Here is a 27,543-nt window from a genome sequence, read left to right as displayed (position 1 = left end):
GTGACACTTGTTCTTCCTGTGTTTCTGTGCCCTCTTGCATTCTATCCTATTAGTTTGTTCCGTGTTTCTGTGCCCTCTTGCCTCTGTGACACTTATTTTTCCTTTGTTTCTGTGCCCTCTTGCCTTCTGTGCCACTCGTTTTCCCTGTGTTTCTGTGCCCCCTTGCCTTCTGTGCCACTCGTTTTTTCCCTGTGTTTCTGTACTCTCTTGCCTCTGTGCCACTCGTTTTTTTCTGTGTTTCTGTACCTTCTTGCCTTTGTGCCACTTGTTTTTTCCCTGTATTTCTGTGTCCTCTTGCCTCTGTGCCACTCGTTTTTTCTCTGTCTTACACTACCCTCTTGCCTTCTGTGCCACTTGTTTCTTCCCTGTGTTACTATGCCCTCTTGCCTCTGTGACACTCGTTTTTCCCTGTTTCTGTGCCCTCTTGTGTGCTGTGCCACTCGTTTTTCCTGTGTTTTTGGGCCCTCTTGCCTCTGTGCCATTCCTTTATCCTGTGTTTCTGTGCTCTCTTGCCTATGTGACACCCGTTCCTTCCCTGTGTTTCTGTCCCCTCTTGCCTATTTGACACTCGATTTTCCCCTGTGTTTCCGTGCACTCTTGCCTTCTGTGCCACTCGTTTTCTTCCCAGTATTTCTGTGCCCTCTTGCCTCTGTGACACTCGTATTTTCCCTCTGTTTCTGTTTCCTCTTGCCTCTGTGACACTCGTTTTTCCTGTGTTCCTGTGCCCTTTTGCCTTCTGTCCTACTTTGTTTTTCCCTGTGTTTCTGAGCCCTCTTGCCTACTGTGCCACTCCGTTTTTCCTGTATTTCTGTCCCCTTTTGCCTCTGCATGACAGGTTTTTCCTGTGTTTCTGTGCCCTCTTGTCTCTCTGACACTCGTTTCTTCCCTGTATTTCTGTGCCCTCTTGTCCCTGTGACAATCGTTTTTTCCATGTGTTTCTCTGCCCTCTTGCCTCTGTGCCACTCGTTTTTTGCCTGTATCTCTGCGCCCTCTTGCCTCTGTGACACTCTTTATTCCTGTGTTTCTGTGCCCTATTGCCTCTGTGCTAATCGTTTTTCCCTCTGTTTCTGTCCCCTCTTGCCTTCTGGGCCACTCGTTTTTTCCCTGTATTTCTGTGCCCTCTTGCCTCTGTGACACTCGTTTTTCCTGTGTTTCTGTGCCCTCTTGCGTTCTATCTTATTCGTTTTTTCCCTGTGTTTCTGTGCCCTCTTGCCTCAGTCACACTCAATTTTTCCCTGTGTTTCTGTGCACTCTTGCCTTCTGTGCCAATCATTTTTTCCCTGTGTTTTTGTGCCCTCTTGCCTCTGTGCCACTCGTTTTTTCTGTGTTTCTGTGCCCTCTTGCCTCTGTGACACTCATTCTTTTCCTGTGTTTCTGTGCCCCCCTGCCTCTGTGACACTTGTTCTTTCTGTGTTTCTGTGCCCTCTTGTCTCTGTGACACTTGTTCTTTCCGTGTTTCTGTGCCCTCTTGTCTCTGTGACACTCATTTTTTATCTGTGTTTCTGTGCTCTCTTGCCTCTGTGCCACTCAGTTTTCCCTGTATCTCTGTGCCCTCTTGCCTCTGTGACAGATTTTTTTTCTGTGTTTCTGTGCCCTCTTGCCTCTGTGCTACTCGTTTTTTCCCTCTGTTTCTGTGCCCTCTTGCCTTTTGTGCCAATCGTTTTTGCCCTGTATTTCGGTGCCCTCTTGCCTCTGTGACACTCGTTTTTCCGTGTGTTTCTGTGCCCTTTTGCCTCTGTGACACTCGTTTTTCCTGTGTTTCTGTGCACTCTTGCCTTCTGTCCTATTCGTTTTTTCCCTGTGTTTCTGTGCCCTCTTGCCTCTGTGACACTTGATTTTTCCCTGTGTTTCCATGCACTCTTGCCTTCTGTGCCTCTTGTTTTTTCCCTGTATTTCTGTGCACTCTTGCCTTCCATGCCATTTGTTTTCCCTGTTTCTGTGCCCCCTTGCCTTCTGTGCCACTCGTGTTTTCCCTCTGTTTTGTTACCCTCTTGCCTCTGTGCCACTCGTTTTTTCTGTGTTTCTGTGCCCTCTTGCCTTTGTGCCACTTGTTTTTTCCCTGTATCTCTGTGCCCTCTTGCCTCTGTGCAACTCGTTTTTTCCCGGTTTATCTCTTCCCTCTTGCATTCTTTGCCACTCGTTTTTTCCCTGTGTTTCTGTGCCCTCTTGCCTCTGTGCCACTCGTATTTTCCCTGTATCTCTGTGCCCTCTTGCCTCTGTGACACTTTTTTCCTGTGTTTCTGTGCGCTCTTGCCTTCTGTGCCACTTGTTTTTTCCTGTGTTTCTGTGTCCCTTTGCCTTCTGTGCCACTCATTTTTTCCTGTGTTTCTGTGCCCTCTTGCCTCTGTGCCACTCGTTTTTCCTGTGTTTCTGTGCCCTCTTGCCTTTGTGCCACTCGTTTTTTCCCTGTATTTCTGTGCCCTCTTGCCTCTGTGCTACTCGTTTTTCCTGTGTTTCTGTGCCCTCTTGCCTCTGTGACACTCTTATTTCCTGTGTTTTTGTGCCCTCTTGCCTTCTGTGCCACTCGTTTTCCCTGAGTTTCTGTGCCCCCTTGCCTTCTGTGGCACTTGTTTTTTTCCGTATTTCTGTGGCCTCTTGCCTCCATACCACTCATTTTTCCTGTGTTCTGTGCCCTCTTGCCTTCGTGCCACTTGTTTTTCCCTGTATTTCTGTGCCCTCTTGCCTCTGTGCCACTCGTTTTCTCCCTGTGTTTCTGTGACCTCTTGCCTTCTGTTCCACTCATTTTTCCTGTGTTTTTGTGCCCATTTTGCCTTCTGTGCCACTCATTTTTTCCCCTGTATTTCTGTGCCCTCTTGCCTCTATGACACTCATATTTTCCCTGTGTTTCTGTTCCCTCTTTCCTCTGTGACACTCGTTTTTCCTGTGTTTTTGTGCCCTCTTGCCGTCTGTCCTAGTCGTTTTTTTCCTATGTTTCTGTGCCCTCTTGCCTCTGTGAGACTCATTTTTCCCCTGTATTTCTGTGCCCTCTTGCCTCTTTGACACTCGTTTTTCCTGTGTTTCTGTGCCCTCTTGCCTTCTGTGCCTCTCCTTTTTCCCTGTGTTTCTGTGCCCTCTTGCCTTCTGTGCCACTCATTTTTTCCTTGTGTTTCTGTGCCCTCTTGCCTCTGTAACACTCATTTTTCCTGTGTTTATGTGCCCTCTTGCCTCTGTGACGCTAATTTTTCCTGTGTTTCTGTGCCCTCTTGACATCTGTGCCACTCGTTTTTTCCCTGTGTTTCTCTGTCCTCTTGCCTCTGTGAGAATTGTTATCCCCGTGTTTCTGTGCCCTCTTGTCTTCTGTGCCACTCGTTTTTTCCCTGTGTTTCTGTGCCGTCTTGCCTTCTGTGCCACTCATTTTTCCTGCGTTTCTGTGCCCATTTTGCCTTCCGTGCCACTCATTTTTTTCCCTGTGTTTCTGTGCCCTCTTGCCTCTCTGACACTCATATTTTCCCTGTGTTTCTGTTCCCTCTTTTCTCTGTCATACTTGATTTTCCTTTGTTTCTGTGCCCTCTTGCCTTCTGTCCTACTCGTTTTTTCCCTGTGTGTCTGTGCCCTCTTGCCTCTGTGCTACTCGTTTTTCCTGTGTTTCTGTGCCCTCTTGCCTCTGTGCTACTCGTTTTTCCTTGTATTTCTGTGCCCTATTCCCTCTGTGCTAATCGTTTTTTCGCTGTATTTCTGTGCCCTCTTGCCTCTGTGACACTCGTTTTTCCCTGTGTTTCTGTGTCTTCTTGCCTCTTTGATACTCGTTTTTCCTGTTTTCTGTGCCCTCTTGCCTTCTGTCCTACTAGTTATTTTCCTGTATTTCTATGCCTTCTTGCCTCTCTGACACTCGTTTTTCCCTGTGTTTCCGTACAGTCTTGCCTTCTGTGCCACTCATTTTTTCTCTGTATTTCTGGGCCCTCTTGCTTCTGTGACACTCGTTTTTCCTGTGTTTCTGTGCCCTCTTGCCTTCTGTGACACTTGTTTTTCCCTGTATTTCTGTGCCCTCTTGCCTCTGTGCCACTCGTTTTCTCCCTGTGTTTCTGTGACCTCTTGCCTTCTGTGCCACTCATTTTTTTCCCTGTATTTCTGTGCCCTCTTGCCTCTGTGACACTCATATTGTCCCTGTGTTTCTGTTCCCTCTTTCCTCTGTGACACTCGTTTTTCCTGTGTTTCTGTGCCCTCTTGCCGTCTGTCCTACTCGTTTTTTCCCTGTGTTTCTGTGCCCTCTTGCCTCTGTGACACTCATTTTTCCCCTGTATTTCTGTGCCCTCTTGCCTCTTTGACACTCGTTTTTCCTGTGTTTCTGTGCCCTCTTGCCTTCTGTGCCTCTCGTTTTTCCATGTGTTTCTGTGCCCTCTTGCCTTCTGTGCCACTCATTTTTTCCTGCGTTTCTGTGCCCATTTTGCCTTCCGTGCCACTCGTTTTTTCCCCTGTATTTCTGTGCCCTCTTGCCTTTGTGACATTCATATTTTCCCTGTTTTCTGTTCCCTCTTTTCTCTGACATACTTGATTTTCCTGTGTTTCTGTGCCCTCTTGCCTTCTGTCCTACTTGTTTTTTCCCTGTGTTTCTGTGCCCTCTTGCCTCTGTGCTACTCGTTTCTCCTGTGTTTCTGTGCCCTCTTGCCTCTGTCACACTCTTATTTCCTGTGTTTTTGTGCCCTCTTGCCTCTGTGCTACTCGTTTTTCCTTGTATTTCTGTGCCATATTGCCTCTGTGCTAATCGTTTTTTCGCTGTATTTCTGTGCCCTCTTGCCTCTGTGACACTCGTTTTTCCCTGTGTTTCTGTGTCCTCTTGCCTCTTTGATACTTGTTTTTCCTGTTTTCTGTGCCCTCTTGCCTTCTGTCCTACTAGTTTTTTCCCTGTATTTCTATGCCTTCTTGCCTCTCTGTCACTCGTTTTTCCCTGTGTTTCCGTGCAGTCTTGCCTTCTGTGCCACTCATTTTTTCCCTGTATTTCTGGGCCCTCTTGCTTCTGTGACACTTGTTTTTCCTGTGTTTCTGTGCCCTCTTGCCTTCTGTGACACTTGTTTTTCCCTGTATTTCTGTACCCTCTTGCCTCTGTGCCACTCGTTTTCTCCCTGTGTTTCTGTGACCTCTTGCCTTCTGTGCCACTCATTTTTCCTGTGTTTCTGTGCCCTCTTGCCTCTGTGACACTCATTTTTCCCCTGTATTTCTGTTCCCTCTTGCCTCTTTGATACTCGTTTTTCCTGTGTTTCTGAGCCCTCTTGCCTTCTGTGCCTCTCGTTTTTCCCTGTGTTTCTGTGCCCTCTTGCCTTCTGTGCCACTTGTTTTTTCCTTGTGTTTCTGTGCCCTCTTGCCTCTGTGACACTCGTTTTTTCTCTGTTTATGTGCCCTCTTGCCTCTGTGCCACTCATTTTTCCTGTTTTTCTGTGCCCATTTTGCCTTCTGTGCCACTCGTTTTTTTCTCTGTATTTCTGTGCCCTCTTGCCTTCAGTGACACTCATTTTCCCTAGATCTTGTGCCCTTTCTGCCTCTGTGCCTCTCTCTTTCCCTTGTTTTTCGTGCCTTTTTGCCTTCTGTCCCTGTCATAGTCCCTCACCGCCCCCGCCACTGCGTCCCCTGTGGCCCCGCCCCCCTGACTGCCCATTCGCTGCCCCCACCTCCAGCCTCCCAGCTGCGTTTCCCTCCCACCTCCCTATATAGGCCGGCTGTTGTGTGGTGAGGATAGCGACCCTTGACCCCACCAGGTAGGTCGCTCCCCCTCCGCACAGCACCGCCTGTGTGTCCCTGCCCCAGCTGCCGCTGCTGAGGAAGTTCGAGGCACTCCACCACCCGCAGGCTACCACGCTTTATTGTTTTATTGCATTGCCTGTATTTCATGTCGTGTCTGTGACTGCTGGTGTTTTGTCTTCCCCCACTGCCCGTTCGTAGTCCGTGCCCGTTTTCGTCCCTCTGTTTCCCTTGCTGTCCCTGTGTCTTTTAGCCCAGTTTTTCCTTTTCTACCCCTCGCTGCCCCCGTGCTTCTGCCCGGTGTTTCCTTCTGTATCGCTCGCTGCCCCTGTGTGTCTGTCAGCCCGGTTTTCCCTTCTGTTCCCCTCGCTGCCCCTGTGCCTCTCTGCCCGTTTTTGCCTTTTGTTTCTCAGCTGCCCCTGTATTCTTGTGCACTTTTTGCCTTCTGTGCCACTCGTTTTTTCCCTGTATTTCTGTGCCCTCTTGCCTTCTTTGACACTTGCTTTTCCTGTATTTCTGTACACTTTTTGCCTTCTGTGTCCCTCACCGCCCCCGCTGCTGGGTCCCATGCGCCCCTGCCGCCCTGACTGCCTACTCGCTGCCCCCGCCTCCCAGCTGCTCCTCCCTCCCACCTACCCATGTATGCCAGCCACTGCGCCGAAGGTGCGCCTAAGGCAAGCCTGTCTGTGCTCGTCCGTGTATGGGCCACGCCCAGCACCAGAACCCCTAACCCAGCACCCACCACATGACCGCTGCCACTATGACGCCAGCACTCTGTACACTCTCAACTCTGGACGGACCCACACCTGCTTCAAGGCTGACCCAAAACGCACACACGGTCCCTTCACCTGCCGGAACTGCAGCTACACCAGCCTCAGAGCCAACAAACCACCCGCCAAGCAAGACCTCAACCACCTCCAATGCATACTACTGAACACCCGCTCCGCACACAAACACGCCGTCGAGCTCTGGGACCTGCTCAACACAACATCCTCGGACTTTGCCTTCCTGACAGAGAGATGGTTGAAGACTCCTCCGCACCCGACATCGCCATAGCCATCCCAGACGGCTACAAGATCACCCGCAGAGACCGCACCAACGGAGTCGGAGGAGAAATCGCCATCGTCCACAATAACAGCATCAGGGTCTCGACTAGCACCAAAGACGTGCTCAGCACCGCCGAACACATGCACTTCCAGATCCACATAGACCCTAAGTCCACCCTCACAGGCATCCTCGTCTACTGACCCCCCGGACCTCGTCCCAAGTTCAGCGACTCCATCGCCGACTTCATCAGCACGCATGCCCTGATCTCCACCGACTACATCCTCCTCGGAGACCTGAACTTTCACCTTGAGAACAACAACAACAACTCCACAACCCTGATCGATAACCTCTGACTGAAGCAACTCGTCACAACGCCCACCGACTCCGCCGGCCACACCCTCGACCCCGTCTTCTCCTCAAGCCTGCACGTCTCTGTCAGCCACACCACCGAACTCCCTGCATCCACTTTCCCTTCCAGAAACCCACCGCACCCAACAGATCCCCTGCAGATGCTGGAGCAAAATCACCAAAGACCAACTACATGCAAAGCTCGCTCTAAGCCCACCAATCGAACCCTCCAACACCGACGGCGCTGCCCACAGCCTCAGATGCCGGATCGGGAACTGCGCCAACACCCTTGCTTGCTGAAGAAAACCCCCCACAGAGACACCAGCAAGAGGGCCAGCTGGTTCACTCCAGAACTCCTTGCCTCCAATCAAGCCTGCCGGAAACTAGAGAATAATGGCACAGTGAATAAACTCCAGACAGCCACGCAGCACACAAGGACGCCATCCGCAACCACCACCACCTCATCAGGGCGGCCAAGAGGACCTCCTTCAAAGACCGCCTCGACAACACGCACACAAATAGCAAGGAGCTCTTCAACATCGTGTAGGAACTCTCCAACCCCAGCTCCAACACCAATGGTATCCCGTCATCGCAAGCCCTGTGCGACTCCCTCACCACCTTCTTCCACCGCAAGATAGCAGACATCTACGACAGCTTCAACACCCAGACAGCCCCAACAGACAAATACACAACAGACCCTCTGCACACCATCAACCACATCTCCCTGCTAACCTGGGCCAGCGTGAGCGTCGAAGACACAATCAAGACCATGAGCACAATCTACTCCGGCTCTTCGTCAGACCCATTCTCGCACCACGTCTTCAACAAAGCAAGCAGCTTCATCGCACCCCACCTGCACAACTTCGTCAATCTTTCCCTCGAGACCGCAACCTTCCCAGAGAGCTGGAAACACGCCGAGATCAAAGCCCTACTCAAAAAACCTAAGGCAGACCCAAGAGACCTCAAGAACTTCCGGCCCATCTCTCTGCTCCCCTTCCCGTCCAAGGTCATTGAGAAAATCGTCAACAGACAGCTAACCCGATACCTCGAAGAAAACAGAATCCTGGACCCTTCCCAGTCAGGGTTCCGCAGCCACCACAGCACCAAGACTGCCCTCATTGCCGCCACCGACAACATCAGGACCCTGCTGGACAACGGTGTGACCGCAGCACTTATCCTCCTAGACCTCTCCGCCACTTTTGACACTGTCTGCCACCGCAGTCTAGGCGAACGCCTCCACGCCGCAGGGATCCAAACCAAGGCTCTGGAATGGACCACCTCCTTCCTCTACAGCAGAACTCAGAGCATCCGCCTCCCCCATTCCGTTGCAAAGCCTCCGAGATCATCTACGGCATACCCCAGGCATCCTTCCTCAACCCGACACAGTTCAACAATTACATGGCCCCACTCGCACACGTCGCCCGACACCACAACCTCAACATAATCTCCTACGCCAACAACACTCAACTGATCCTCTCCCTCACCAAGGACCCCATCACCACCAAAGCCAACCTCCTCAAAGGAATGAAGGCCATCGCCGACTGGATGAAAATCAGCCATCTGAAGGTGTACTAGGACTAAGCATGAGCGGATTTTGCGTATTGGCAATCCGCGGATCTGCGGATTTGCGTATTTGCGGATTGCGACAATACGCAAAATCCGCGGATCCTAGCGTATTTTTTTTTTGCGTGTTCGCACGGGTTTCTGCAAGTTCGCGAGGGTTTTATTGTACAAAACGCTCGCGAACGTGCAGAAACCCGTGCGAACACAATGTGCCTACTCATGGCCAAACGGACGGGGGCTTCCATGCGAGTGCACATGCCTCTTGTGTGTATAAAAGGTCAGAGGCCGATCAGAGCAGCAGATGAAGATACAGAGACTCCTGGTCACAGGAACAGCACAGGGATTGTGCTGCACATGCCTCTTGTGTGTATAAAAGGTCAGAGTCCGATCAGAGCAGCAGATGAAGATACAGAGACTCCAGGTCACAGGAACAGCACAGGGATTGTGCTCGTGAAAGTCAAGGATGCAAAGGCCTCTATCCAGCATCACAGCTGACTTTCAACGGTAGATGTGGTAAAGAAGGCACATTGCCCAGCCTCGACGACGCTCTCGATTGTTTCTGGGCTGATGAATGAGTCACTGCATTTGAGCTTCAACTAGTTCCAGCGACCATGTGTGTGTTTACAATGGCGCCAGCAAGCTGCCAGCGCCATTGTAAAATAGTTACAAAGTTAGCTTGCACAGGAAGCACTTAGATAAAATAAAGCAGCACCTGCTTCGTTTTATCTAGTGGTTCCTGTGCAAGCTAACTTTGTAACAATTTTACAACGGCGCTGGCAGCTTGCTGGCGCCATTACATGAGTGGGTGGGGGTTCAACTTTTGAACCTGTTACATCCGCGGATTTTTTCGGATTTTGTGGAAAATACGTAAAATACACGGATTGCGTATTCACCAAAAATCCGAAAAATCCGCGGACGTAACGGATTTGCCGCCCATGCTTAACTAGGACAAGGCGGAGGTCCTCATCCTCAGCTCCAACCCTTCTGCCTGGGACGACTCCTCATGGCAGACGGCACTGGGGGCAGCCTCAACACCCACTGACCAGGCACGCAACCTGGGAATCTTCCTCAACGCTCTCAATGACCAAGCAAGTCAACGTCGTCTTCTCCTCCTGCTTCAACACCCTCTGCGTGCTCCACAAGATCTACAGATGGATCCCAACAGATACAAGAAAGACAGTCACCCAGGCCCTCGTCGGCAGCAGACTTGATTACGGAAATGCCCTCTACGCGGGAGCCCCGTCCAAGTTAAGCAAACGACTACAACGCATCCAAAACGCCTCGGCAAGACTGATCCTCCACGTACCACGACACAGCCACATCACCCCCACTTGAGAAACCTTCACTGGCTCTCCGTCAACAAGAGGATATCCTTCAAGCTCCTCATCCATGCACACAAAGCACTCCACAAGACCGGCCCAGCCTACCTCAACAGACGGCTCTCCTTCTACATCCCCAACCGCCAGCTACGCTCCGCCGACCTCTCACTCGCCACCTTCAAGTGCATCCGAAGAACAACCACCGGCTCCCACCTCGCCCCCAAGACATGGAACACCCTCCCACTGAGCCTACGACAGACCAAAGACCTGCCTTCAGGAGGATACTCAAGACCTGGCTGTTCGATCCGTAGCGGCCCCCCCTTCCCTAACGCCTTGAGACCCTCGCGGGTATGTAGAGTGCTTTACAAATGATTGATTGATCAGGGGGGCGTGGCTTGCTGGGCTGCGGAATGGCCACTCTGTGAGCGAGCTCCGCTGGCCGAGACATTATCCTACGTTGATCCGATCATCCCGAAGGGGTGAAACGCTGCAACTCGCACTGTCCTGAGGACATTATTACAGCGGTCATCACTGGGGCAATTTTTGGCCATCCCCATAGCCTGTCTGCGGAGCTGCTCGCCCTGTGCTCGGTGACCGGGGATTAGCCTTCGGCTGCCGAGCTTGAGAGCGGCGGACCCCTGCACCTGAGGCCGGTTTTTGCAGGGGGCCTACAGACGCGGCCTGCCTGTGCTACGAGATTGGGCGGTGATTCATTGGAGTGCCGGCTATCTGCCTTTGTCGTCGCCTCTTGTGGAAGACCCGGCGCTTGTTCTCTGTGCTGGCTGCACTGCAGGGCTGCAGAAACAGAGATACCTGGACTTCTCGGCCCGGCGCTTGACTGGGGGGGCCGCACTGCATCTCCGGGAGAGGAACAGCAGCTGGTACTGCAGAGGACTCGGGCGGCAGTTACTTGCAAGCTGCCTTGGAATCAACTCCAGGAGTTGGCCCTGTGTGGTCTTCTGGTGCCCTGGGCTACGGTGGACTCCATTTGGCCTCGCTGGACTCCATTTTGTGGATGCCTGTTCTGCGCCGATCGGCGACGGGGTGGGACTCACGGACCGCTCAGCCCCCTGCTAGGGGGATGCCGACCCGAACGCAGTGAGTATTGGGCTCCGCTAGCTGGCTTGACGATTCAGTGTGCACTACTGCCGACCTGTGCACTGGCTGCACTGGTCATGATTTTGCCTGCACTTCCTTCATCCGGACTGAGCACTGAAACTCGAGGGCCTGGTCGGGCCTTAGTGGTATACTTAAGGCAGCTGAAGGGTGGCCTGCCCCTCCCTGCTTGACTTTGTTACTGCAGCGGGGAGGTAGTCTGCTTTGTTGAGGTTGGGGACTGGCCCGCATGCATCCTAGTTTGCGGCCGCTTCTTCTCCAGGGGAACCCAACGTGTCAGTAATTGCAGCATTGGCCTGGGAGTTGTCAACGCGCATGGGATTGAGAATTGTAGTGCGCATTGGCCACATGGGCGCGGCGCTGACACCTGTGCGGTTGTAGAGGCCTGGACTTGCTGGTCTGTCGAAGTGGGTACCTGTGGTGTCCTCCAAGTGCTTGCAGGTGAAGTCTTGTTATCCTAGTCATGGGTAAACCAGACGCCAAACAACCTAAAATAAACTTTCAGCAGTGCTGCTCTACCAGACATGCTGAATCTGACTCTGAACAGTCAGCCGGTGGAGCAACCAGGGGACACCAAGACGACCAGGGTGAGGACATCCATTCACTCATGCTAGAAATGCGATCAAGTTTGCGCACTATCGATGCCAAGTTGGACAATCTAACATCTCAGATGGAGTCAGTGAAAACCCAAGTGGGAGTCTACGAGCATAGGCTAGATGTCATAGAGAATAAACAGTCAGATTTCCATGGCTTCCAGGTGAAGACTAAGGACCAATTATTGCAAATGGACCATCTCCTGTCTGTGATCAGGGCCAAGAACGAGGATTTAGAGGCCAGATTTCACCAGATTAACCTGCGAATCACGGGGATTCCAGAAACGATGGCGATTAGGAAAATTGAGTCCTTTGTTGTGAACCTGCTGCAAGATCTATTTGCTATGCATCTGTCACCGGTGTTCGCGGTGGAGAGGGCCTACCGCACCCTAGGGGCAAAGCCACCAGTTGGAGCCTCTCCACGGCCTATTTTGGCCAGACTATTGAACTACCAGGACCGGGATGCGATTCTGCGTCAAGCACGTGCTATGGAGACAATAGCGCACCAAGGGAACCAGATCGCATTCTATGCAGACTTCACCCCTGCGGTCCAAGCGGCCAGGCGCAAATTTCTACCGGCAAAGAGGATCCTACTCCAAGCGCAGATCCCCTATTCCTTTCTTTACCCCGCCAAACTTAAAGTATCGTATGATGACTCGGCGTATTTCTTCATGGACGCCAAATCGGCCCTGAAATTTGCCAAACATGTGGGCGGAAGGCATGGTAAATCCAGTCCCAGACCTGACGCTGCCGCTTCAACACAGCTAAGTGACAATTACTGATGGTTCAGAGACTGGTTGGTTTTGCAATTAGCAAATGGCAATGTTTCCTCATTTTTCACAAAGGGTATTGTTGCTCCTACTTTCCTGTAATTCGATCACCGGTTGGTCTTCTGTGCGACGGTCACTGTTCTGATATATGGGTGATATGCTCTGCTGGGCCTCATGATGCCGTCTCACCTTTACTAACCCATGATTGGTGCTCGGCTGTGTTAAATCACTGTTGAGGCTGCACTCTGTTCATTTTGCTTTTTCCTTTTCTCCTTTCTTTTCAATGTCGTAGAGCATGTCAGACCATTTGCTAGCATTCTTGACCTATGAGTGGTGGCAGAGGTGGGTTACAGTTTAAATGACTCTTCAGGCTAAGTTCTGTGAGACTTCACCCGGGGTGTGCTCGCTCTATATTTTTGCTTTGCCGGGTTGCAGGTTTTGGCCCTTGCAGTATCTCGGCCACCCTGCTACGGTAGGGAAGTAGGCCGGCTCTCTTTTGTCCTCATGGGAAATTTCCCTCTAACATGTTGGGTGTTGGTCTTTGGGTGTCATGTTTCAACCTGATTGGGGGGTTGATGTAGGAGGGGGGTTTTGGGGGGTAGTTTACTGTTCCTTTTGTGCATTGCCACGTAAAGAAATGCCTATTGCTGCTGAGATGGTGACAAACACTCAATGGTCAGGATATAACATTGGCACATTTATGTTTTCACAGCTGCACACGTGACACAAGTGAATTTCCTAACATGGAAGATCCGTGGTCTGAACGACAACAGAAAGGCTAGGCTGGAACATGCATACCTCACCGGACACAATATTGATCTCTGCTTATTGTAAGAGACGCACCTGAGATCTCAGCCCTCTAGAAAACTCCAACATAGATGCTGGGGCGCAGAATATTTGTTAGTCTATTCTAATTACTCTCTGGGAGTGGCGGTGCTGATAAAGAGAGGTTTAGATTGGAGTGAAAAGGAACTTCGCACTGATCCACAAGATTGCTATGTTATTTTGCTGGGACACCTGGGGGGAAATCTGGTGTCCATTGTATCAGTATATGGACCTAATTCTGACTCCCCTGACTTCTTTCAAGTTCTCTGTGCTAAAGTTAGGGCTACTGGCTGCACCACAGTGCTATGGGGGGGCGACTTTAATGTTATCCTAAATGACGACCTGGATAGACAGGGCCAGCAAGGTCGCATCACCCAGGTTCCAGTAGGGTGTTAAATACTCTCCTTGACGATGAGGACATGGTAGACATCTGGCGCCTCCACAACCCGCTGGTTAAAGAGGGCACATGTTTTTCTGAACATCCCCAGGCTTGGTCCCGTTTGGACTATTGGCTAATGTCTAGAGACATTGCTAGCTGGGTGATAGACGCTAAACATTTGTCAAGGACCATTTATGACCATTCACCTTGCTTGTTGACACTATCTCTCCCTGGTATCATGCAAGGCCCATTGTCCTGGAAACTCCCACAACACGCGCTTCTAGATGATGCGTTTGAGGAGGAGATTTGTTCAGATATTGAAGATTATTTTGTAAACAACGCGGGATCTGTTGCCTCTGAGGAAGCATTTAAGGTGGTTATAAGGGGACAATGTATATCCAGACAAGCGGGAGTACTCAAAGCTATAAGAAATACCCTGTCCACCTTAGAGGTACAGATAAAAGGTTTAGAAAGGAAAATCACTATAGACGGCGATATGGATCTCCTGGCTGAACTTAAGGTCAAATTGCTGGACTATGAGGAGGAGGCCCAGAGGGAAGTGAAATTCTTGGGAAAATATGTGGAGGCGCGTCGGTTTAGTGAGGGGGACAGACCGGGGCGCACCTTGGCTGGCATGCTTCGGCCTCCTCGCTCCATGGCCTGTGTACCTGAATTAGTGGACAGGGAGGGAAACACGGTCAGAGGGCCCCTTCCTATTCTGGAGGAGTTTTCTTTGTTTTATGCCCACCTATTAAGCATGTGCTGAAAATTTGTTCCGCTCGCGGAATTTGCGGATTTTCCGCGATTTCGCGATCCGCGAATCACGTGAAATTGCGGTAAAATCCACGAATCAGCAGGGACGAATTTTCAACCAAGCACTTACAGGGTTACAGCAGCAGGTGCAAAAGTTGAAGCTAATTTTTTGTAACCTTTTACAAAAGGGTAACAAAGAAATGAACTTCAACTTGGGCACCTGCTGCTGTAAGCCTGTAAGTGCTTCCTGGCGCCTCGTTGCCTACTTGCAACTATTCTCTGACCCTGCTCTGACCCTTGAAGCAGAGTCAGAGAATAGTTACAAGTAGGCAATGAGGCGCCTGTCACGAAAATTAAACTTCAACAGGAAGCACTGACAGATATAAAAACAATCATTTGCAATGCAATAGGTCTCGCATTAGGAAAGTTTGAGCTATTGGTCTTGTAAATGACAATTTTTTTTATTTATGTGTTGGTTTTGAAAATAGCTAAATTAATAGCTTTGTCATTTACAATGCCAATAGTTATAACTTTCGCAAATGTGACACCTATAGCATTTGTAATGCAACATGTTTTGTATTTACGTGACCTAGATGTATTGATATTACAAATCACAATGGCTTTTAATTTTTTTAAATAATTAATACTTAAATAAAAGTGATTTTAATTTATAATGGCAATAGCTTAAACTTTTGTAAATAACTTTTGTGAAGAATATGTTCAGTGTATTTTATTTTGACGAAAATCCTAGAACAGAAGTGAAATATTAATATCTTTTTGTGACATTTGTAATAAAGCTTGAAACATTGAGAGAACATATTTGAACCAGTTGTTGAATGGTTGCGCAGATTGATGCTGGGGTGGCGCTGAGTGGTGCTGTGGTGGTGCTGAGTGGTGCTGTGGTGATGATGAGTGGTGCTGTGGTGGTGCTGAGTGATGCTGTGATGGTGCTGAGTGATGCTGTGGTGGTTCTGAGTGGTGCTGTGGTGGTGCTGAGTAATAATGTGGTGGTACTGAGTGATGCTGTGGTGGTGCTGAGTGATGCTGTGGTGGCGCTGAGTGGTGCTGTGGTGGTGCTGATTGGTGCTGTGGTGGTGCTGAGTGATGCTGTGGTTGTGCTGAGTGATGCTGTGGTGGTGCTGAGTGGTGCTGTGGTGGTGCTGAGTGATAATGTGGTGGTGCTAAGTGATGCTGTGGTGGCGCTGAGTGATGCTGTGGTGGCGCTGAGTGGTGCTGTGGTGGTGCTGAGTGGTGCTGTGGTGGTGCTGAGTGATGCTGTGGTGGTGCTGAGTGGTGCTGTGGTGGTGCTGAGTGATGCTGTGGTGGTGCTGAGTGATGCTGTGGTGGTGCTGAGTGGTGCTGTGGTGGTGCTGAGTGATAATGTGGTGGTGCTGAGTGATGCTGTGGTGGTGCTGAGTGATGCTGTGGTGGCACTGAGTGGTGGTGTGGTGGTGCTGAGTGGTGCTGTGGTGGTGCTGAGTGATGCTGTGGTGGTGCTGAGTGATGCTGTGGTGGTGCTGAGTGGTGCTGTGGTGGTGCTGAGTGATAATGTGGTGGTGCTGAGTGATAATGTGGTGGTGCTGAGTGATGCTGGGGTAGCGCTGAGTGATGATGTGGTGATGCAGAGGGCAGAAAGGCACAAAAAGCAGTCTAACAAAGGGCAGAAGGGCAGACAAACAAGGGAAAATAGAGTCTAACAGAGGGCAGAAGGGCACAAAAAACCAGTCTAACAGAGGACAGAAGGGCAGAAACACAAGGGAAAAACGAGTCTAACAGAGGGCAGAAGGGCACAAAAAACGAGTCTAACAGAGGGCAGAAAGGCACAAAAATGAGACTAACAGAGGGCAGAAGGGCACAAAAAACGAGTCTAACAGAGGGCAGAAGGGCACAAAAACAAGGGAATAACAGAGGGCAGAAGGGCACAAAAAACGAGTCTAACAGAGGGCAGAAGGGCAGAAAAACAAGGGAAAAATTAGTCTAACAGAGGGCAGAAGGGTACAAAAAACGAGACTAACAGGGGGCAGAAGGGCAGAAAAACAAGGGAAAAACGAGTCTAACAGAGGGCAGAAGGGCTGAAAAACAAGGGAAAAACTAGTCTAACTGAGGGCAGAAGGGCACAAAAAACTAGTCTAACAGGGGGCAGAATGAATCCCGCCCTGCGTGTTTGTCCACGAAGATGCCACCTTTTTGTGCAATACCTCTACTCAACTGGAGTACTTTCTACTGTCTAATCAGATTTCACTCAGTCACTTTTAGGAGGCGTTCCTGCGCAGAAACGCCCTCCCCTGTGCCTGAACGCCTCCTGATGGCGCAGGGCTTTACAATGTGACGCATCTCTCAGAAGCGTCACGTTGTTAATACCCAGCACCATGGCGCATCTTTTGTGCTGCTGCTGCGTCACAAAAGTGACGCAACTGTGGCGCAAAAGAGGCGCAAGCGGCTTGTAAATCTGCCCCATAGTGCTTTTACTACACTGTAGCTGCGTAAAGGGACAGAAGATGTGTCTCCAGTTACCATGTGAGCCTGTGTTACAGGCACACATGGTCACTGGAGACACATCTTCTGGCCCTTTACGCAGCTGCAGTGTAGTAAAAGCTCTATATATTTACCCAATGAGGGAGCACTTACTGGAATAGCCAGTAGAAAGTACTCCAGGACAAATCACAAAAAAATCCGCAATTTCGCGGGAAAATTCGCGAATTCGTGGATTATTTTTGCGATTTTGCGGGGAAATCCGCAAATTCGCGGAACGCGAATTCACAAATTTCGCCCATGCCTACCACCTATACACTTCTACACACACTGACTGTCCAGAGGGACTGACAGTTTTTAGACTCCCTGGCCTTGGTCTGGTTCAATGACCGTCACAGAGAATACACGCACCTACCCTTCACTGTCGCGGATGTGACAAATGTCATTAATAGCCTACCCCTCGATAAAGCCCCTGGCCCGGACGGCCTTCCGACCGCTTTCTATAAAACGTATGTGAAGATACTGGCTCCTAGACTCCTAGCGGTCTACGGGGAAGCGCATGACACTGGTATACTACCGCTCTCTATTCGTGAAGCAATTACTGTCACCTTGCTAAAGCGGGGCAAGCCGGATACCAATCTAGACTCTTATAGGCCTCTGTCACTCATCAACGTCGATGTAAAGATTCTGGCGAAACTGATAGCGAACAGGCTGCAGCCTTTGCTACCTATTATCCCCTTACCCGATCAATCGGGGTTTATCCCCGGGAGATCAACTTCGCATAACCTTAGAATGGTTTTCTCTGCTCTGCATTATTTACATCCCGATGTGCAGGCCGCTGTGGTATTCCTAGATGTGACAAAGGCCTGCGATTCGCTTGAATGGTCGTACTTATTTAAAATTCTGGAATGTATGGGGTTCGGCCCCTTGTTGCTTCAATGGATTAAACTGTTATAAACAGCACCAATGGCCAGAGTGCGGGTAAACAACATGGTGTCTGACCCTTTTCTGATAACGCGTGGCACGAGGCAGGCGTGTCCTCTATTGCCCTTTTTGTTCGCTATCGCTATTGAGCCATTAGCTGCGCGCATCAGACAACACCACACCGATAAGGGTATTTGTTTTAGCGCGCGCAGTCTGCTGATTTCACTGTACGCAGACGACATTACGTTGTACATTATTAACCCTGAGCAGAACCTTGACATAGTGCTGCCGGAATTCATATGGTTTGGCGGACTCCCTGGAGTGTCCATAAATTGGGAAAAGTCTGTGATTTTCCCCTTAACCGACAACACCATGGTAGTGGCCTCGGAATTTCCATTAAAATGGGAACAGGTACAGTTGTAATATTTGGGGGTCTAGATTAGCATGAGCGTACAAGATGTTTGGAATTTGAATTATGGCAGGACCATAGCCTGGCTGGAAGATAAGGTCGCCTTATGGACAAACTCCATTTATCACTTGCAGGGAAAATTGCATTGGTAAAAATGATTGTTTTGCCTAAATTTTTGTATCTTTTTGTAAACTTACCACTTATACTTACATGTCCATTCTTCAAAACATTACAATCCTTATTGATCTCTTTTATTTAGGCGAATGGTCAAGCGAGGGTGTTGTGAGACCTTTTAACACTTCCCACTGCTCAGGGCGGGCTGGGCGCACCGGATATGTGATTGTATGCACTATGTGCCCAGGCACAATTCCTGCATTACTGGGTGCACCCGATGCCTTTTCAACCTCACGTAGCAGTAGAGGCGGATGCAGTGGCACCTGTTCCTCTCAGAGTGGCCATTTATCAGACATTTAGGAGGACCAGTGAGGATATTGACACACCGGAGACCCTAAGGTGGGCCTGGGACGGATTTTGAAGAAGGGCAGGTGCAAAGATTCTGTATGCCCCCTCTATTCCCCTCGCACAAAATTCCATGCTGCCCAATATTCAGGACGAGATCAGTGGCAAGATGGTGAAGAGGTTGTCTCTTTACACATTTGCAGACCTGTACCCAGAGGGGTCGTTTAGAGGCCCTCCAGTTGCAGAGGAGAGACAAATAGTGCTCTTCGGTGAGGCTTTCTTGTATCATAAACTCAGGGCTGCTTGTAAGGCATTACATAGAGAATTCCCCTCTCAGTCAACTCCATTAAACGCTCTGGAACACCTTTTGCGATCTCCATCCCCACGCAAGTTTATCACAAGGCTGTATACGACCATGCAACATGATGCCCCAGTGACTGCCTCCCTTGCTCGTCAGAAATGGGTTGCCGATATAGCGCCCCCCCTTTCAGATGACCAATGAGGGTATTGTTGTGCCCAGATGACCGAGTTGTTGCCCAAATATAAGCTAAGACTTATTCATTTCAAGTTTTTACATCATTATTTTAGAACACCTGTTGGTTTACATAAATTGGGGCTAAGGGAGGATGACTGTTCCTCGCAATGCAGGGCGGTTGCAGCCTCCTTTTTGCACATGGCATGGGACTGTCCGGTCATTACTGACTATTGGGTTGGGATATTTGCAGCTATAAACCAGATTTTGGAGGTCGCACTGTCTCCACTATTGGGCTTGTTGTGGTATGTTAAAGACACACATGTCAAAAACTGTAAACTACATGCACTGCTGCTTCTTTTTGCCAAGCGTCAAGTAGCTCTGCTATGGGGTAGTAAGAGATAACCAACTATTAAGAACTGGATCGGGGAGGTCACTTATGGACAAACACAGCTAGCCACGTTTTGGGAACTGATGCCGCCAGCCTCTAGGCCTAAACACATCTGGGGGCCATTCACAGACTGGATCCGAGGACAGATGGATGACACAGATGCGGTAGTCAACTCTGTCACCGAAGTTGAGTCAAATTAAAGGTATAACGATCACAGGGGCAAATATAACACTCACAGTGTTATAATCTGGTACATAGTATGCACTGTGAGAGGGCCAGGTTTACTGTCATGACATTTGTGCTGTTGGATTTACATCTACTTGTAACTGACCATGGTTCTTTTTGAGATTTTGGAGATGCCATTGTTTCCTGCAATCCCTTTATTTTGTGTGCTATGGCTTATTTGGCAAATGCACTGAATTCTCTGTGATTCTTTTAGTTTTTCCTCTTTTAAGAATTGTACCTGTACTATTCTGAAAATCAATAAAGAAATATATACAAAAAATGATTAATTGATTGATTGAGAATCAGTGTGAGAAACATTTCAAGGGCACAATAGAAACAGTCTCTGTGGGAGGAAGATGGTGGATTGACGCTGTAGCGGATAGCAGGCACACAGAAAGTTCCTGCACACCTATGGATGAAAGGCTGGAGTTTATGAAACATACAGAGATGGAGAAGAGCAGATTTGGATACTTAAATATAGTATTTAAAGGAAAATAAAAGGTCTAAAAACTTACCTAAAGTCAAGACGAATGATGATAGCGGTGGCGGCCGTTGGAGGACTGCTGTTTGCATCCCGGGTTGCTCGCTGGGTGATTGGATCAAACTACTCGGGAGGCTACTGGTTGAGACTGCCTGCAGCTCCACTTCTCTCATCGAGTGGTAACATGTCCTCACCGAAGTTGGTAGCGAGAGGGGTTTGAGGGGCTCACGCTTCAGCTTCAGCAAATCCGACAGGAGGCTTGGCAGCGGTTGGTACCAAGGAGCAAATGTCAACAGTTCAGAAGGCGAGCTCTACTAGGGTCACCTTGAGTGGAGGAAAGCCGCTTCTGAAACTGCTACAGTCAGGTAAAGCTACAAGTCTCTTTACAGCTGGCAAACTGACAGAACAGTCACAGGACACAAAATCATGGACGCACTCCTAGGGGCTATCACAGCAAGTCAAGCGAAAACTGGGTGATTGTCAAAATGAGTGTCAAGAAGCAGGGTCACCTGACTCTGTGCAGGACCGGTCTTTTCAAGGGGCAAATAACTGTGTGTAGAAGATGGGGGGAAATCAAAGATACAAAGAATCAGTTTGAATGGCTACCTGCGACTGGGCACACTGTAGCAAACAAAACTGGCAGGAAAACGGTAGCGAAGAACTAATGTCTGGGAGCAAGAGTTTGAATAACCAGAAAATAGATGGAAATGCTAGCGATAATATGAGTATAGAAAAAGATACTTTTAGAGCTGGTCTCTTGCCGCAACAGGCACTTCAGGCATCGCCCGTAAATAATGAAGATTCACTGGAGATGTGAGATCTCTCCCAAAGTTGCAACAATTTAACATCGCCCACAACAACATGCCCCAAGTAGGTCTCGTTATCTGGGACTAATAAACCTATAGATGAGGCTCAGGCTGGAACCAGCTCACCTCGTTTATTCTTGGCAAAAAAGAAAGTGAGGTCTCTAAATCGACTACGGTACAGAAGAAAATACCTGAGATTTATTGCACACAGCAATGTGATAGTGCATGCTCTTGACGAAAGATCTCTTCGGAGGGCAGCCCTCTGCGCAAGTGGTTTCAAGCAAAGGGAGAAGCTAAGACAATAATATCTCCACATTCAGGGGCAGGTCTTACAGGTGGCTTAGGTGTCTCAGAAATAAGGCATAGAGCTGTCACTAGCCCGGAGCTGTTGGTACCTATAACTGCATCCTAGGGAACTAGCCACAGAGCATAGAGCTTGCTATTGACACCCGTTCCTCCTAACGGGGAATATAGACAGCAGAGGGGCAGAACCCCAAAAATATCCAGGATGGTAGGGATCCAGAACTCTTCTTGATTCTACAGGCCTTACATGATCAAAGATTGGAAGCGCAAGAAAACTGCACAACTGAGGGCAGCTTATCTTAGAATTCAGCAAACAAAGTGACATCTACGGTCGTGACATTAATAAAATACATTTTGGAACTCCAACATAGGGTTGCGGATGCTATTGAAGCTACTACCTTAACAGCCAGCTCGGTGCAAATGCATGATGATTAGATACTTTTTATGCAAGCTAAGATAGAGGATTTAGAGAATCGGCAACGGCTTAACAATTTAAGGCTGTTTGGGGTTCCGAAGGGTACAGAGGGATCCGTTCCTCATTTTTTAGCTATATCAATCCTCACGGATTGGGACTGGGACTGTCAACTACAGCGCATGCATAGATTGCCAGTCGGGTTACATAAACAAGGATCTCGCTATCCATTACTTTTTTCGGTAACTTTTTGCTTAGGCAGGCAGTATCTTTGAAAGCACATACTAGCTCTCTGGTGAGTGTTGACTCTCTGGGGATTTTTGTGAGATCACATCTATGCAAAGGGACTATGGATAGGCACTGGAAACTAACACAGCTCATTGTTACGTTAAAAAAGCTGAGTGGCACAGTTATTTCTACAAGAGCCTGAACGCTTAAAAGGGATTAAAGATGGACATGTGCATTTCTTTTTACTGAACAGGAGGCCACGCAGGCTTTAAGTAAATGGCAAATAGAGGCAACGGAAAATAAGACTTAAGGAGCTTGGACTCCCATGGGCCCTGACTATGTAGGAAAAATAAGCTTTTTTTTTCTTTTCTTTTTAGTATGGGCCGTTAATGCTATTGATCTCTCGATTTTGGGATTTTTTTTCTTTTCTTGCTTTTTTCTAATCATTAGTTAATAATTACATTATGGTCAGGTGTGTGGGGGCTTCCAGGGGTGCACAGTCCTCTGGTAGCTGCCAATTATCTGCAGCTTAAAAGGGGGGATTCCTCCTCCACGATACAGGGCAGGTGGGAGGGCAGAGCAAGGGAGGTTGTAACTGGGTGGGCTTAGGGGGGTGGTAGAAGAAAACGTCAAAATGGGAGTGTGTAAGCATGTTGGAAAGGTGATAGTAAACAGCACTGGAGAATGCAATATTTAAAACAGAGGGAGGAGGTACATTGGGGGATAAATAAAAAGATTATACTAGGTTTAAACCCTGGAGACATAAAAAATACCCATTATGGAGCAGATTAGGTATATGTTTGGAATATTTGGAATGTTTCAGTCCTAAATATGACTAAGAGGCAACTTTTTCACGAGGAGTTAAAAATACACATACCTCATATTGTTTTATTTTCAGAGATGCACTTAGCTTTCAAAGATCAGAGTCTTCTCCAACATTTGGGGTATTAGACAATTGTGTGTACAACTCAGAGTGCCTCTATGAGTGGGCAGCCAAATTAGCTGACAAGAAGTTTGATGAACAAATAATTAGAACTCTGGCTGATCAACGTAGTAGATGGGCACTCGCGTAGCATGTGATATAGGGTAGGAAACATATCTTTTGTTTAAAATATGGTTCTACTGTGGACGATCCTACCATTTTTTAATTCTTAAATATAGAGCTGTTAGATTGGGAGCACTTAATTATGGTATACTTCAACTGTGTTGCAGATTATTTAATCGTACCACTACTTCTAAAATGGGGAAGGTGAGGACTGCAATACTAGAAATGGGGTGGCTACATTGCATAAAAGATGCTATACGTACTGATCTGCCCTGCACAGGTAATATTCCAGAATTGATATGGCATGGGTGTTGGATAATATAATGGTATCAGCAGATATGGAAGTATGTCCTCGGATCACGTCTGATAATAACCCTATCCTTTTATCTTTCCAGGTTGAAACTGATTATAAGACATTTAAGTCTTTCACATTTTTTGCGGTACCTCCTGATGGATTGCAAATATTTGATTAGCACGAAAAATGAACTAGTGGATTTCTTTTTGGAGAATATAGGGACAGCCTCCCCTCAAGTTGTCTGGGATGCAATAAAGGTTGTCATAAGAGGGGCCACTCGACAATATATGTGGCAGCAGAATAAATAATGGAAAGTTATAAGTAGAGCTTCTTTACAAGTATTGCTCACTGCTGTGACTGCTGTACAGCATGCAGATGCGGCTTGGCAAGGCACTAGCGACAAAGATCTACTCTAAATCTCCCTGCTAGAAGCAAGGACGGCTATGAATTAGTCTTTAAGTGAGAAAATAGCTGTAAGCTACAATAAGTACCGGTCTATACAATATGAATATGAGGAACAAATTGGGAAGGTGCTGGCTCATCAGGTAGCAGACAATAAGGATACAAGTCAGATAAAAGCTATAAAAGGGATCAATGGTATTCTGAATACATATCCGTAGGCAATTGTAGAACAATTTTTTAGGTTTTTCAAAGGCTAGATGCGCATACTACAACACCAGAAAGGAAAGATTTAGAGGTACACTTCCAGGGAAGTGGTCTCCCGGTTTTAAGTGAGGAAGACTCGGTTGTATTGGAGAATAACATCTCGCACAATGAAATAATTGAAGCAATATCTATCCTTCCGTCTGGGAAGGCTGCAGGGGAAGATTCTATACCTATTGAGTTCTACATAACTTTTAGGAGCTTTATGGTTTCACCTCTGGAGATGGTTATTGTGAGAAGTTGGCCTGGCATATGCTGTCCACTCGTTATTCTGGGCACCTTGCACCAGTCCAAACAACCCCTTAGAGTTGATAGGTTAAAGATAAACTTTATTGAAAGCTACCCTAGTGGTAGCTATAGAGAGCAGCCTTCAGGCTAAGTCTTGAAGGAATGTAAAGCAGTTGTTTTACTAGTCTGTAATCTATTGAATGATCAAATGAAAGGATAAGCACACCAGGTATACATATAAAATATATGCATTTATTCTAAACACACCCCACTAGTCTCTTTATGAGGCTAGAGGTAAAAGCACATAAGTTACACTTAATAGCACACAGTAAATTAGCACAATATACGTTGAGCCCTAGGGGCGTACCAAACCAAAGTCAGCATTTATCGCTAGGTTTTAATGCACTTAAGAATATATTGTCTGGCTGCATCACAGAACAGCCCCAGAGAATAGGTTCCGAAGGCTGCAGAGGGGGCCTGCTCATGCATGGGAACCCTCTCACACGAAACCAAGCACCCTGCCTTCAGGATTGATAAGGCCTGCCATAGGGGTGACTGATAGGTTTCTATGTGCAGTGATTAAAGGTAGATATAGGTAATCTACAGCTTAGTAAGGGGTGCATGCACCCCCTTACCCAGGCTGCAGTAGCAGTCCTGTGGTGTCATTTTGGAAGGCTTCCCAGTGGTGGCATAATACATGCTTCAGCCCCTGGTAGGCCTCTGGGGTACCTATTTCCTTAGTACCTGGTGTACCATATACTAGGGACTCACAAGGGTACAAAAGTAACCAAACTGGAGTGTACCTAAAGTACTTGCAATCAATTTAGAGAGGAAGCAACTGGGCTGGGGTCCTGGATAGCAGGGCCCCATCCAGATTAAAGTAAAAAAACAGTGAAACATCAGCAAAAAGTGGGGGTAACCATAAGAGCAGATCCTACTCTCCTACAGGTATACAATATATTGTTTCCAGGGGAGGTTCCCTGAATCTTGGACATGACAAATATAATATTCTTTCTAAAAAAGGACAAGCCACCAGAGGAGTGCGGCTCTTAACGACTGATTTCTATTATTAATTCAGGCCCTAAGATTTTTGCTAAAATCTTGACTAATCGTTTGCCCCCAATAATGCCCAGATTAGTATTTAGCCAACAACATGGCTTTATTCAGGGCAGGGATACTACTGCTCATGTCAACACTGCAGTAGGGGCCTTTGATCTAGCTGAAAAGTCAGCAGTAAAATTGGTTATGGTCCTGTTCGGCATCGAAAAGCCTTTTAATAGGGTGGTCTGGGATTGTTTGTAGGCTACAGTTGCAGCATTTGGTTTTAGAGGGAAGTTTAGTCAATGGGTACAAACTCTGTACAATAAACCCCGACCTAAACTACCATATGTTGGCTTACAATCACTACCTTTTGCAATATTCAGTGGCACCACAAAGGGATGTACTCTCTCTCCCCTACTGTTTGCTCTGTATATTGAGCCATTTATACAGGCATTACAGTCTAATATACAGAGTACACCGTTAATATGAGGAGCAAGTCAGCTCAAGGTAACTGCCTATCAGAACGATATTGCAGTGTATACTACTGATCCAGCTACAGCATTAAGTCTTATTGAAGATGAAGCAAGCACCTTTGGTCTTTTGTCAGGCTATAAGCTAATGTTAAAAAAAACAAGTGTTTCTTAACTTTCAGCCAGACAGACCCATAGTCGGTGTGTGCTCTGTTGCCACGTGCTTAGATGTGCGTATCTTGGCGGTAAAAGAATGCATACCCATTTTGAATTATGAGCCTTTCCTGGAAGCCACAGCTAAGCAACTGAAACACTGGCATAAGCTCCCAATTGGGATAGTAGGGAGGTGTAATATTATTAGTATGAAGATACTTCCAAAGTTTCTATACCTATTTCATTCTATTCCCCTCTATGTTTCCAACTCCATCTTTAGGAAGCTAGAAGGTGTGTTAGGTAGTTTTATTTGGGGGTATAAAAAAGCACTACGGTCAATTGATTTAATTAAGCTTCCATACAATCAAGGAGGGCTTAATTTTCCAGATTTTAAAATGTATTATTGCACAGCATTTGTGGCCCACTTTTGGAGTCTCCCAGACTCCGAAAATCAAAACTTTGCTCATTGTCTGGTCTTGGGATCAGACTGTCAAATGTTTTTATGTAAAACTAACAACCCTATTTACTTCAAAGTGTCAGTTTCAAGACCATCAGGGACAGTCTACGTATATGGCTGTAATGTTTCCTAAATGTACCATGTTGTTTTTTCATGAGAAACTTCCACTATGGGCCTGAGGAAAATGATATTTTGCCTGACCAATATGTCCCCTGCGTGTACCCTATGTTACATATGTGTGCATGTCACCCATGCATATTTCTCTCAGTGGCCTGAATCACAAGGCCTCTGCAATCACGTCCTGCATTAAGGTGCCTGTCATCAAGTTTCCCAAATGTTAAGTTAACATGAAGGCCCATGTATTTGCATTGTGCACTTTTAAATAAAGCACGATGAATCCTTTTTGTGGTTCAGTCTGAGCCACTTTCTGAATTAAGCTGCAGTTACGTATCTCTGACCTCGCATACTTCTAGCTCAGGCGAAAGAAACCCAGCAAGGGTTGCCAAGATATTATTATGAATAACAGTTATCTGCCTGCTGTACAGAGTCACATTCCTGCCCAGTGAGGAAGGTAAACAGAACCCGTCTGTAAAGATAGGGCCTAGCTTTCCCGTTCCGAGGTGCATGCGTAGACGTAGACGTAGATGCGTAGAAGTCCGAGGCCTTCAAGTTTCAAGTTTTGCTTCCCGGTGAGTACCAATGTGGGGAATGCATAAAGTTTCAAGACGGGTTCATTTTATATGAACACGGTCAAGACGGGTCCACGTTATTCGTGGAAACGGTCAAGACGGGTCCACGTTATTCGTGGAAACGGTAAAGACGGGTTCACGTTATTCGTGAAAACGGTAAAGACGGGTTTGTTCACACGAGCACGGTCAAGACGTGTCTCATTTTTGAGACCGGTATGGTTGTACTGTATTCCAGTGCATATAGTTTTTCAAGTACATGTTTAGTTCTCTGTATTGGTTCAGATAATGTTTGTTTTAATGTTATGTTGTTTTAGTGTGAATGATTGTTGATTGTTTCAGTCTATTTTTGTGTATTGTATTTCCATTGTGTTGGTTTCAACATGCCACTGTTTTCAAAATTGCGTCAGATAGGGACCAGAAAAGGTATACTAGAAGAGTCAGTTAACATCCCGCCTGGAGACACACCTGGTCATTTTATGTATAATAAGCACGGGCTAGACGCCATTTTGTTTTTAAACTTATGGGTAGAGTACA

Source organism: Lissotriton helveticus, chromosome 2_1 (assembly GCF_964261635.1).
Source record: "Lissotriton helveticus chromosome 2_1, aLisHel1.1, whole genome shotgun sequence".
NCBI classification, from domain to species: Eukaryota; Metazoa; Chordata; class Amphibia; order Caudata; family Salamandridae; genus Lissotriton; species Lissotriton helveticus.
The sequence above is the reverse complement of the archived record's forward strand: the minus strand, read 5'-3'. Positions refer to the sequence as shown.